A 13,610-nucleotide genomic window follows, 5' to 3' on the forward strand; every position below is an offset into this window, starting at 1 on the left:
CGGCAAAGCTGAGCATCCGTCTAATTTTATTTTTCCATTATCCATTATCACCTCTTCAAACCAAAAAGGAAGGGACGCAGAATGAAGAATCTTTCCCACTTGTCTAGAAATCCAATCGCAGTTGTGGTGTTCCTATTCTGTGTGTTAACTTTGCGAGGGACTTTCCGAACGTAATTAAGCGCGAGTTGGGTGTGATGTGAAAATATTTTTCCTTCCACTCACCTGTAATGCGTTGGGCCAGGTACAGCTCTCTGGGGCTTTTATCTCTATCTCCGTCCCTGGAAGATTGATTTCCAGGCTATCCTCAGTGCTTGCCGGACACAAATTCTGCTCATTTGCATCTGTAAATAATTAAAGAAAGGTGAATTTTAATCATAAATTACATTAGCTCCCGTAAATAAGGATCCTTTTTCCTTAATGGAAATTCCGACGCATTCTAGGTAGACGATAATAAACGGATACCATAAGTATCTTTTGCTCTGCACTTGCCGTGCGTAGGCAATTTATATTTTACGGTCGTGGTTGTGGTTGGAACGTAGAGTCTTAAGATCACCAAATGGCACGTTTTGATATTCATAAGTGCAGTTGTTTTTTTAATCATATCAGTAAGTTCCATGTATGATAACGGAATGAAACCAGGGCTGTGGAGTTGGAGTCGTAGTCAACGTGTTGGAGTCAGAGCCGGAAAGAATTTAAAGAACTGATGAGTGGAACATTTGGTGAACTTCTGCCGACTAGATTACAATGTTTAATTTATATAACAGTACCGGTTCGATTTTGGCAACATGCCAGAAAATGTTGGGTAGCCAAAATCGAACAGGTCTATTTTGAAATTTATTTTATGATTTTGTTGATTTTGGACCATCGTGAGTCATTGTTATGACAAAGCCGCTATTAATAATTATTTTTTTTTATTGAGAATTGTTATCACAAGGAGCAAACATGCCTTATTTTCAAAATCCGTGCCAAAAACGAACGTTTTTTTGGTTTTGGTGCCAAACCCGAACCGTGAAAAAAATGGGACGGCTACTGTTAATATAACGATGCTCTAAAATACTTTCGATATTGATCCATGCGTGATCTATAAGCATCACCAAGAGACGATTCACTAAGTACGTCACACTCTAAGGGAGGAAGAAGGAAGGTTTTGAAATGTGTGACAAATCTTAAACTAAACACCTAAATACCTAATCTTACACGTGACGGAATCCATCTTTGGCATAAAGGATGAAACGTAAACAAACATGTCATATAATATTAAGTGCTCCCAGACTGAAAAGTTCGAAAGTACGTCAGCCGACCGATCTCCTCTTCAACTTCTTGAAGATCATGGGGCGGTAGCCTGTCGTCTTCTGTGCGTGCTTCAAGGTCTGTTGCCGTGCCACCTTCGTTTTCTGCTGCTTCACCGTTGAGGTGCTCGTCATAGTACTGCTTCCACCTCTCCATCACCTCACACTCGTTTGTGAGAAGGTTACCGTCCAAGTCCTTGCACATATCGGCTTGCGTCACGTAGCCTTTGCGCGAACTATTTAGCTTCTCGTAGAACTTCCGTGTGTCGTTTACGCGGTACAGATTTCCCATCGCCTCGCGATCTCGGTCTTCCTGCTGACGTTTCTTCCTTCGGAAAACCGAGTTTTGTCTGTTCGGCGCTTGTCTGTATCGCTTCATATTCAATCTCGTGTGGTGTTGCAGCATTCTCGCACGTGATGCATTCTTCTCCTCTACTAACAGTTTGCATTCGCCGTCAAACCAGTCATTTCTTCGGTCCGGGATTGCAGTACCTAGTGCCGCTGCAGCAGTACTACCTATGGAGGAACGGATGTCCCTCCAGCCATCTTCAAGAGAAGCTGTGCCAAGCTGCTCTTTCGTGGGTAGTGTAGGAAAGTGATGCTGTGTTTTCATAATAATATAAATAATAATAAAATATAAAATAACAACTAAAAGTAAACTTACTGTTTAATCACATCTGTTTGTGTCCTCCGAAAACTGGATGATTACGATTGCTTGACTATAAGATCAAGCATTATCATTTTTCCCGGCATTCAATTGGCGGACGTCGAGGAAAGCACATCTCCATAAAAGCAGCAGCAGTGCCCCACCCGGGCTCATCACATTCGCTGCCAGACTGTTGAGCAGTTCAGTCGATTTGAATTCTCTCTAGTTTCGTTCGTTCGTTCGCAAGTCGAATTAGCTCCGCGTTGTATAGTGACGCTCTCGCTGTCCCAGCCATGGGTAAGAAATCGCGCGGTAACGCGAGTGCCGGCTTACCGGGAAAACAGACTCTCCCAGGAGACGGCGCGACCACCGAGCCAGCTCAGAAGAAGCAGAAGAAAACCCCATTGCCCGTCCCGACAGGCGTTGCGGACCCGCAGCCGGGGCCTCCCGGAACTAAACGACCCAGACCTGAAGACATCAGCGCCACCGCATCGGCAGCAAAAAAGCTGCTGAGCAACAATCCGTTCTCCGCCCTGCAGAACGGAGCCCAGCCGCAGTCGGACCCTGAGACGGTGCCTAAAAAAGTTAAGTTGCCACCCTTCTATGTGAAGGGCTTCCCTCCCGGGCTATGGGAGCAGCTGGATTTCTACATTAAGCAGGGCCTTCGCTGCACCATTCAACGGTGCACGGAAGGCTACAAACTGATGGTCTCGGCCGAAAATCACTACAACGCAGTCCAGGCCCTCTTGGACAGGATGAAGCTGGAGTACTTCTCCCACGACGTCGAGGCCACCAAGCCGCTGAAAGTGGTGCTGCGCGGGCTCCACGACATGGACACCACCACCTTAATGGACGAGATTAAGGCGAACGGCCTCAAGCCGGTCGAAATCCACAAGATGACCCGCAGCAAGGCCATCAAGTATCGTGACCAGCTCTACTTGGTCCATCTGCAGAAGAACTCCACAACCGTGAAGGATCTCCATACGACACGCACACTGTTCCACATCGTAGTGAAGTGGGAGCGGTATAAGCCAACCCACCGTGGCGTCACTCAGTGCTCGAACTGCCTATTGTTCGGGCACGGCACCAGGAACTGCCGCATGGCCAGCCGCTGCATCAAATGCGGCAAAAACCACAAGATCGACGACTGCGACAGCATCGAGGAAGCCGCTCCCACATGCGCCAACTGCGGTGCTGCCCACAAGGCCACGAGTAAGGCCTGTCCGAAGCGGGCCGAATACGCCGAGATCCGGAAGAAGGCCTCATCCAACAACCAGCCCGGTCGCAAGAAGGTCCCGGAAAACAACGCGCAGAACTTTCCTCCGTTATCACCGGTCCAACCACGGCCAATTCCAGTGTTGCCGCCGCTCCCGCTCAACCAACAGTTGGCTGCCGCTGCAGTACCCGGCAAGCCTCCGGGCCATCGACGGATCCCCCTGCTCCGGGATTGGCCGGTACAACCGGTGAAGCTACAGACGATTCTCCGCTGTCAACGGATGAGATCGTCACACTGTTGGCCCAGGCCATCATCATCAAGCGCACCTGCGCAACAAGAACACAACAGCTCCAAGCTATCATCTCCTTTGTCGCTAATTATGGACCGTGAACCCATAAAGATCGCCAACTGGAACGCTCGCTCCGTAGGGGCGAAAAACATTGAGCTTGCAGACTTCCTCCGCAAGCACGACATCGACGTGGGCCTTCTCACCGAGACCCACCTCAAGACCGGTGACAGCTTCTGGCTGCCCGACCACAGCATTGTCCGGCTTGATCGCACCAGCTCCAGGGGAGGCGGTGTCGCGGTCATCATCAAGAAAGGCATCAAGTACTGCACCCTACCCCACTACCGCACTTCCATCATCGAGGCCGTCGGCGTTGAGGTGGAAACATCGACCGGAAACGTCCGGTTCATCGCCGTCTACTGCCCCCGGCAATGTACCATTAGCAATGGTACAGCACAGCAGTTCAAGAACGACCTTGCCATCATAACCCACACCAATGCCCGCTTTGTAATCGGAGGGGACCTGAACGCCCGGCACGAGGCCTGGCGGAACTACCAGCAGAACCAGAACGGCCGCCTGCTATTCGACCATTCCCAGCATGGTCTCTATTCCGTCTGGTTTCCGGACGAACCAACCTTCACATCACCGACGGGCAACCCATCGACGCTGGACCTGTTCATGGCAAACACCAGATTAGCCAAGCCGGTTGCCGTCAACGACCTGAGTTCGGACCACCAACCGGTGCTGACCGAGCTGGGCTACAACGTGGCCCCTGCACCGTGCCAGCGGAAGGACTACCATCGAGTCAACTGGGTCCAGTTTCGACGCGTGGTCGACCGCCACATCGACGACAACCCACCGCTCGACACAATGGAGGACATCGACCGGGCCCTGGAGGGTCTCCATCAAGCCATATCCGTGGCTGACGAAGAGTGCGTTCGACGAGTTCCTGTGAGGGGTAAGTTTCAAGCAATTGATTCCCACACCAAACTCTTGATTCGGCTCAGAAATGTTCGTAGACGCCAGTTTCAGCGGACTGGGGATCTGCAGCGTAAATACGAAATGGTCGATCTGAATCGGCAGATCGCTTCCAGAATGGTCTCAATCCGGAACGAGAGTTTCGGGCGGCTCGTCCAGAACCTGGACGACCGTTCCAGACCATTCTGGAAGGTTGCCAAGGTGCTGAAGTCTCACCCCAAGCCCATTCCACCACTTAGAGTCAATGACGAACGGCTTATCACCAACGAAGAGAAGGCCAATGCGATTGGGGAGCACATTGCCCAGTCGCATTTGCTTGGCTCTAAAATCCCAAGTCCACTCGAGAACCAGGTTGCGCAGTGCGTCCTGACGTTAGATGCCTCCCCTTGTGCCGTCCCTCCAGAAGAACGGATTACAGAGGAACAAATTTGCTCAGCGCTGAAATACAGTAAGAACATGAAGGCTCCCGGGTTTGACGGAATATTCAACCTAGCGTTGAAAAATCTCAGCCCGAGGGTGCACTCGCTGCTAGCTGCCACCTTCAACAGATGCTTGGAGCTGCACTACTTTCCAAGCATCTGGAAGGTGGCAAAAATCATCCCGATCCGCAAACCTGGGAAAGACCCTTCACTACCGTCAAGCTACAGACCGATTAGCCTGCTCTCAGCGCTGAGCAAGCTGTTCGAAAAATTGATCCTCAGCCGACTAAACAAGTTTGTGGAGGAACATGACATTCTTCTTCCGGAACAGTTCGGGTTCCGTAAGGGGCATTCCACCAATCATCAGCTAGTGCGGGTGATGAATAACATCCGGAGTAACAAAGCTGTATCCAAGTCCACAGCCATGGCCTTGTTAGACGTCGAAAAGGCGTTTGACAATGTCTGGCACGACGGACTTATATACAAGCTTTGTAACTCCAACTTTCCACCATACCTTGTGAGAATCACCCGTAACTATCTCCAGCAAAGGTCGTTCAGGGTGTCGTTGAATAGTTCCCTTTCGGGACAATTTCCGATCCCAGCAGGTGTTCCGCAAGGGAGTCTGCTGGGACCACTGCTTTACAGCATCTACACGTCGGACATCCCTCCTCTAGGAGACGGTTGCGTGTTCTTTCTGTTTGCAGATGACACCGCGATAGCCGTCAAGGGTAGGATGCCTCGTGAAATTACGAACAAGCTCCAACGATGCCTTGACACCTTTACTGATTATGCCACCACGTGGAAAATCAAAATCAACGCCTCGAAAACCCAAGCGATCATGTTCCTTCACAGACAATCATTAAAACTTAAACCGTCTCCCTCCTGTACCGTAATAATGGATGGTACAAGGGTCGAGTGGTCCACTGATGTTACTTATCTTGGGATGTTGTTCGATGAGAAGCTCCTGTTCCGCTCGCACATAGAGAAAACCCTAGTTAAGTGCTCCGCCTTGGTTAGGTGTTTGTATCCGCTCATTTGCCGCAGATCCCGCCTCTCAAGGCAAAACAAACTGGCTGTTTACAAACAGATCATAGCCCCCGCGATCTTCTATGCCGCCCCGGTGTGGGAATCGTGCGCTCAGACCCACAGGAACAAAATCCAGGTTGCACAGAATAGAGTGTTGAGGATGATCCTAGATCGTCCATTCGACACAAGAATAGCAGACCTCCATCAAGAGGCAGAAATTCCCAAAGTAGATTCCAAAATTGATGATATGACAACTAAATTTATTCAAAAATGCAATCTTTCTGAACATGCTTTAATAAGCAATTTGTACATAGTAGGTTAAGTGTATATAGTAGAGTAGGTTAGTTTTAAGCTGTAAATAGTAGTATTAAGTAGTTTCTCTTCAAATTCTAAAAACAAAACAAACCAATCCCACCAAGGTGGTCAACCGTGTACTAAGTCTAGGACTAATTCTATAAAACAAATTTTGAATTTTGCCCATACCTAAAGATGAAGAAAGCAATTAAATCACTTAGTAAAAATTTATATGGTAATCGTCCAAGTTAAACTAAAATAAAGATCATTTAAACTAAACTTAAACCACCCGGGCTCATTCGATTGACGGACGGCGAGGAGAGCACATCTCAATAAAAACCAGCAGCAGTGCCCACACGGGCTCATTCGATTGACGGACGGCGAGGAGAGCACATCTCAATAAAAACCAGCAGCAGTGCCCACACGGGCTCATTCGATTGACGGACGGCGAGGAGAGCACATCTCAATAAAAACCAGCAGCAGTGCCCACACGGGCTCATTCGATTGACGGACGGCGAGGAGAGCACATCTCAATAAAAACCAGCAGCAGTGCCCACACGGGCTCATTCGATTGACGGACGGCGAGGAGAGCACATCTCAATAAAAACCAGCAGCAGTGCCCACACGGGCTCATTCGATTGACGGACGGCGAGGAGAGCACATCTCAATAAAAACCAGCAGCAGTGCCCACACGGGCTCATTCGATTGACGGACGGCGAGGAGAGCACCTCTCAATAAAAACCAGCAGCAGTGCCCACACGGGCTCATTCGATTGACGGACGGCGAGGAGAGCACATCTCAATAAAAACCAGCAGCAGTGCCCACACGGGCTCATTCGATTGACGGACGGCGAGGAGAGCACATCTCCATAAAAAATCAGCAGCAGTGCCCACACGGGCTCATTCGATTGACGGAGGAGAGCACATCTCCATAAAACCAGCAGCAGTGCCCACACGGGTTCATTCAATCGGTAGGCAGCTGAGGGTTTTTCTGAGTTTACCTCACAACGGCTTTAAGCGATCTGCAATCCCCATTCGACGAACCCCCAGTATACCCAGCCGGTGCCACATCCGCGGCGGATCTGCTCGACGGACGGTGAGCAGCCGTGTCCATATTCCGTGGCCGACGAACAGTGAGAGATACGCTTCGGCCAGCTGAGGGTTTCCTTGAGTTTACCTCACGGCCCCAAAGCGAACTGGAATCACAACCCAGTGGTCATCCGGACAGTACTGGACAGCAGGACACCCAGTAAGGCTCCCTCGGACTTGATACATCCCACACCTGGCACCATGGAGCAACACCATTTTGTGAAGGCACCCGACAGGCCCGCTGAAAATCACGACAGGTAGTACAACTTCCAGCTGCTGCGCGTAGTCCTGGGCAACTTCGGCGTCCCGTAGATACTCAATGTTGGGTCGCGGCGTTCGACTTCGACGTGCGTTATGCACCGTTGAGAGTTTTGAGCGCATGCAGCCCCACCCGGGCTCATCACATTCGCTGCCAGACTGTTGAGCAGTTCAGTCGATTTGAATTCTCTCTAGTTTCGTTCGTTCGTTCGCAAGTCGAATTAGCTCCGCGTTGTATAGTGACGCTCTCGCTGTCCCAGCCATGGGTAAGAAATCGCGCGGTAACGCGAGTGCCGGCTTACCGGGAAAACAGACTCTCCCAGGAGACGGCGCGACCACCGAGCCAGCTCAGAAGAAGCAGAAGAAAACCCCATTGCCCGTCCCGACAGGCGTTGCGGACCCGCAGCCGGGGCCTCCCGGAACTAAACGACCCAGACCTGAAGACATCAGCGCCACCGCATCGGCAGCAAAAAAGCTGCTGAGCAACAATCCGTTCTCCGCCCTGCAGAACGGAGCCCAGCCGCAGTCGGACCCTGAGACGGTGCCTAAAAAAGTTAAGTTGCCACCCTTCTATGTGAAGGGCTTCCCTCCCGGGCTATGGGAGCAGCTGGATTTCTACATTAAGCAGGGCCTTCGCTGCACCATTCAACGGTGCACGGAAGGCTACAAACTGATGGTCTCGGCCGAAAATCACTACAACGCAGTCCAGGCCCTCTTGGACAGGATGAAGCTGGAGTACTTCTCCCACGACGTCGAGGCCACCAAGCCGCTGAAAGTGGTGCTGCGCGGGCTCCACGACATGGACACCACCACCTTAATGGACGAGATTAAGGCGAACGGCCTCAAGCCGGTCGAAATCCACAAGATGACCCGCAGCAAGGCCATCAAGTATCGTGACCAGCTCTACTTGGTCCATCTGCAGAAGAACTCCACAACCGTGAAGGATCTCCATACGACACGCACACTGTTCCACATCGTAGTGAAGTGGGAGCGGTATAAGCCAACCCACCGTGGCGTCACTCAGTGCTCGAACTGCCTATTGTTCGGGCACGGCACCAGGAACTGCCGCATGGCCAGCCGCTGCATCAAATGCGGCAAAAACCACAAGATCGACGACTGCGACAGCATCGAGGAAGCCGCTCCCACATGCGCCAACTGCGGTGCTGCCCACAAGGCCACGAGTAAGGCCTGTCCGAAGCGGGCCGAATACGCCGAGATCCGGAAGAAGGCCTCATCCAACAACCAGCCCGGTCGCAAGAAGGTCCCGGAAAACAACGCGCAGAACTTTCCTCCGTTATCACCGGTCCAACCACGGCCAATTCCAGTGTTGCCGCCGCTCCCGCTCAACCAACAGTTGGCTGCCGCTGCAGTACCCGGTCAAGCCTCCGGGCCATCGACGGATCCCCCTGCTCCGGGATTGGCCGGTACAACCGGTGAAGCTACAGACGATTCTCCGCTGTCAACGGATGAGATCGTCACACTGTTGGCCCAGGCCATCATCATCAAGCGCACCTGCGCAACAAGAACACAACAGCTCCAAGCTATCATCTCCTTTGTCGCTAATTATGGACCGTGAACCCATAAAGATCGCCAACTGGAACGCTCGCTCCGTAGGGGCGAAAAACATTGAGCTTGCAGACTTCCTCCGCAAGCACGACATCGACGTGGGCCTTCTCACCGAGACCCACCTCAAGACCGGTGACAGCTTCTGGCTGCCCGACCACAGCATTGTCCGGCTTGATCGCACCAGCTCCAGGGGAGGCGGTGTCGCGGTCATCATCAAGAAAGGCATCAAGTACTGCACCCTACCCCACTACCGCACTTCCATCATCGAGGCCGTCGGCGTTGAGGTGGAAACATCGACCGGAAACGTCCGGTTCATCGCCGTCTACTGCCCCCGGCAATGTACCATTAGCAATGGTACAGCACAGCAGTTCAAGAACGACCTTGCCATCATAACCCACACCAATGCCCGCTTTGTAATCGGAGAGGACCTGAACGTCCGGCACGAGGCCTGGCGGAACTACCAGCAGAACCAGAACGGCCGCCTGCTATTCGACCATTCCCAGCATGGTCTCTATTCCGTCTGGTTTCCGGACGAACCAACCTTCACATCACCGACGGGCAACCCATCGACGCTGGACCTGTTCATGGCAAACACCAGATTAGCCAAGCCGGTTGCCGTCAACGACCTGAGTTCGGACCACCAACCGGTGCTGACCGAGCTGGGCTACAACGTGGCCCCTGCACCGTGCCAGCGGAAGGACTACCATCGAGTCAACTGGGTCCAGTTTCGACGCGTGGTCGACCGCCACATCGACGACAACCCACCGCTCGACACAATGGAGGACATCGACCGGGCCCTGGAGGGTCTCCATCAAGCCATATCCGTGGCTGACGAAGAGTGCGTTCGACGAGTTCCTGTGAGGGGTAAGTTTCAAGCAATTGATTCCCACACCAAACTCTTGATTCGGCTCAGAAATGTTCGTAGACGCCAGTTTCAGCGGACTGGGGATCTGCAGCGTAAATACGAAATGGTCGATCTGAATCGGCAGATCGCTTCCAGAATGGTCTCAATCCGGAACGAGAGTTTCGGGCGGCTCGTCCAGAACCTGGACGACCGTTCCAGACCATTCTGGAAGGTTGCCAAGGTGCTGAAGTCTCACCCCAAGCCCATTCCACCACTTAGAGTCAATGACGAACGGCTTATCACCAACGAAGAGAAGGCCAATGCGATTGGGGAGCACATTGCCCAGTCGCATTTGCTTGGCTCTAAAATCCCAAGTCCACTCGAGAACCAGGTTGCGCAGTGCGTCCTGACGTTAGATGCCTCCCCTTGTGCCGTCCCTCCAGAAGAACGGATTACAGAGGAACAAATTTGCTCAGCGCTGAAATACAGTAAGAACATGAAGGCTCCCGGGTTTGACGGAATATTCAACCTAGCGTTGAAAAATCTCAGCCCGAGGGTGCACTCGCTGCTAGCTGCCACCTTCAACAGATGCTTGGAGCTGCACTACTTTCCAAGCATCTGGAAGGTGGCAAAAATCATTCCGATCCGCAAACCTGGGAAAGACCCTTCACTACCGTCAAGCTACAGACCGATTAGCCTGCTCTCAGCGCTGAGCAAGCTGTTCGAAAAATTGATCCTCAGCCGACTAAACAAGTTTGTGGAGGAACATGACATTCTTCTTCCGGAACAGTTCGGGTTCCGTAAGGGGCATTCCACCAATCATCAGCTAGTGCGGGTGATGAATAACATCCGGAGTAACAAAGCTGTATCCAAGTCCACAGCCATGGCCTTGTTAGACGTCGAAAAGGCGTTTGACAATGTCTGGCACGACGGACTTATATACAAGCTTTGTAACTCCAACTTTCCACCATACCTTGTGAGAATCACCCGTAACTATCTCCAGCAAAGGTCGTTCAGGGTGTCGTTGAATAGTTCCCTTTCGGGACAATTTCCGATCCCAGCAGGTGTTCCGCAAGGGAGTCTGCTGGGACCACTGCTTTACAGCATCTACACGTCGGACATCCCTCCTCTAGGAGACGGTTGCGTGTTCTTTCTGTTTGCAGATGACACCGCGATAGCCGTCAAGGGTAGGATGCCTCGTGAAATTACGAACAAGCTCCAACGATGCCTTGACACCTTTACTGATTATGCCACCACGTGGAAAATCAAAATCAACGCCTCGAAAACCCAAGCGATCATGTTCCTTCACAGACAATCATTAAAACTTAAACCGTCTCCCTCCTGTACCGTAATAATGGATGGTACAAGGGTCGAGTGGTCCACTGATGTTACTTATCTCGGGATGTTGTTCGATGAGAAGCTCCTGTTCCGCTCGCACATAGAGAAAACCCTAGTTAAGTGCTCCGCCTTGGTTAGGTGTTTGTATCCGCTCATTTGCCGCAGATCCCGCCTCTCAAGGCAAAACAAACTGGCTGTTTACAAACAGATCATAGCCCCCGCGATCTTCTATGCCGCCCCGGTGTGGGAATCGTGCGCTCAGACCCACAGGAACAAAATCCAGGTTGCACAGAATAGAGTGTTGAGGATGATCCTAGATCGTCCATTCGACACAAGAATAGCAGACCTCCATCAAGAGGCAGAAATTCCCAAAGTAGATTCCAAAATTGATGATATGACAACTAAATTTATTCAAAAATGCAATCTTTCTGAACATGCTTTAATAAGCAATTTGTACATAGTAGGTTAAGTGTATATAGTAGAGTAGGTTAGTTTTAAGCTGTAAATAGTAGTATTAAGTAGTTTCTCTTCAAATTCTAAAAACAAAACAAACCAATCCCACCAAGGTGGTCGACCGTGTACTAAGTCTAGGACTAATTCTATAAAACAAATTTTGAATTTTGCCCATACCTAAAGATGAAGAAAGCAATTAAATCACTTAGTAAAAATTTATATGGTAATCGTCCAAGTTAAACTAAAATAAAGATCATTTAAACTAAACTTAAACCACCCGGGCTCATTCGATTGACGGACGGCGAGGAGAGCACATCTCAATAAAAACCAGCAGCAGTGCCCACACGGGCTCATTCGATTGACGGACGGCGAGGAGAGCACATCTCAATAAAAACCAGCAGCAGTGCCCACACGGGCTCATTCGATTGACGGACGGCGAGGAGAGCACATCTCAATAAAAACCAGCAGCAGTGCCCACACGGGCTCATTCGATTGACGGACGGCGAGGAGAGCACATCTCAATAAAAACCAGCAGCAGTGCCCACACGGGCTCATTCGATTGACGGACGGCGAGGAGAGCACATCTCAATAAAAACCAGCAGCAGTGCCCACACGGGCTCATTCGATTGACGGACGGCGAGGAGAGCACATCTCAATAAAAACCAGCAGCAGTGCCCACACGGGCTCATTCGATTGACGGACGGCGAGGAGAGCACCTCTCAATAAAAACCAGCAGCAGTGCCCACACGGGCTCATTCGATTGACGGACGGCGAGGAGAGCACATCTCAATAAAAACCAGCAGCAGTGCCCACACGGGCTCATTCGATTGACGGACGGCGAGGAGAGCACATCTCCATAAAAAATCAGCAGCAGTGCCCACACGGGCTCATTCGATTGACGGAGGAGAGCACATCTCCATAAAACCAGCAGCAGTGCCCACACGGGTTCATTCAATCGGTAGGCAGCTGAGGGTTTTTCTGAGTTTACCTCACAACGGCTTTAAGCGATCTGCAATCCCCATTCGACGAACCCCCAGTATACCCAGCCGGTGCCACATCCGCGGCGGATCTGCTCGACGGACGGTGAGCAGCCGTGTCCATATTCCGTGGCCGACGAACAGTGAGAGATACGCTTCGGCCAGCTGAGGGTTTCCTTGAGTTTACCTCACGGCCCCAAAGCGAACTGGAATCACAACCCAGTGGTCATCCGGACAGTACTGGACAGCAGGACACCCAGTAAGGCTCCCTCGGACTTGATACATCCCACACCTGGCACCATGGAGCAACACCATTTTGTGAAGGCACCCGACAGGCCCGCTGAAAATCACGACAGGTAGTACAACTTCCAGCTGCTGCGCGTAGTCCTGGGCAACTTCGGCGTCCCGTAGATACTCAATGTTGGGTCGCGGCGTTCGACTTCGACGTGCGTTATGCACCGTTGAGAGTTTTGAGCGCATGCAGCCCCACCCGGGCTCATCACATTCGCTGCCAGACTGTTGAGCAGTTCAGTCGATTTGAATTCTCTCTAGTTTCGTTCGTTCGTTCGCAAGTCGAATTAGCTCCGCGTTGTATAGTGACGCTCTCGCTGTCCCAGCCATGGGTAAGAAATCGCGCGGTAACGCGAGTGCCGGCTTACCGGGAAAACAGACTCTCCCAGGAGACGGCGCGACCACCGAGCCAGCTCAGAAGAAGCAGAAGAAAACCCCATTGCCCGTCCCGACAGGCGTTGCGGACCCGCAGCCGGGGCCTCCCGGAACTAAACGACCCAGACCTGAAGACATCAGCGCCACCGCATCGGCAGCAAAAAAGCTGCTGAGCAACAATCCGTTCTCCGCCCTGCAGAACGGAGCCCAGCCGCAGTCGGACCCTGAGACGGTGCCTAAAAAAGTTAAGTTGCCACCCTTCTATG

At 51.6% G+C, this 13,610-nt stretch overlaps 1 long non-coding RNA gene across 1 annotated transcript in view; it reads right to left on the reverse strand.

Moving 5' to 3' along the window:
- Positions 1-228: 228 nt before the first annotated feature.
- Positions 229-13,610, reverse strand: part of LOC135710669 (uncharacterized) — a 161,381-nt gene continuing 147,999 nt past the window's right edge. The window contains exon 3 of the long non-coding RNA XR_010518439.1: positions 229-341. This is a non-coding gene — a long non-coding RNA (uncharacterized LOC135710669). The remainder of the gene's footprint in view (positions 342-13,610) is intronic.

The sequence above is a fragment of the Ochlerotatus camptorhynchus genome, unplaced genomic scaffold, assembly GCF_037179485.1.
Source record: "Ochlerotatus camptorhynchus isolate MF236.1 unplaced genomic scaffold, CSIRO-AGI_Acam_v1.1 ptg000398l, whole genome shotgun sequence".
NCBI lineage: Eukaryota > Metazoa > Arthropoda > Insecta > Diptera > Culicidae > Ochlerotatus > Ochlerotatus camptorhynchus.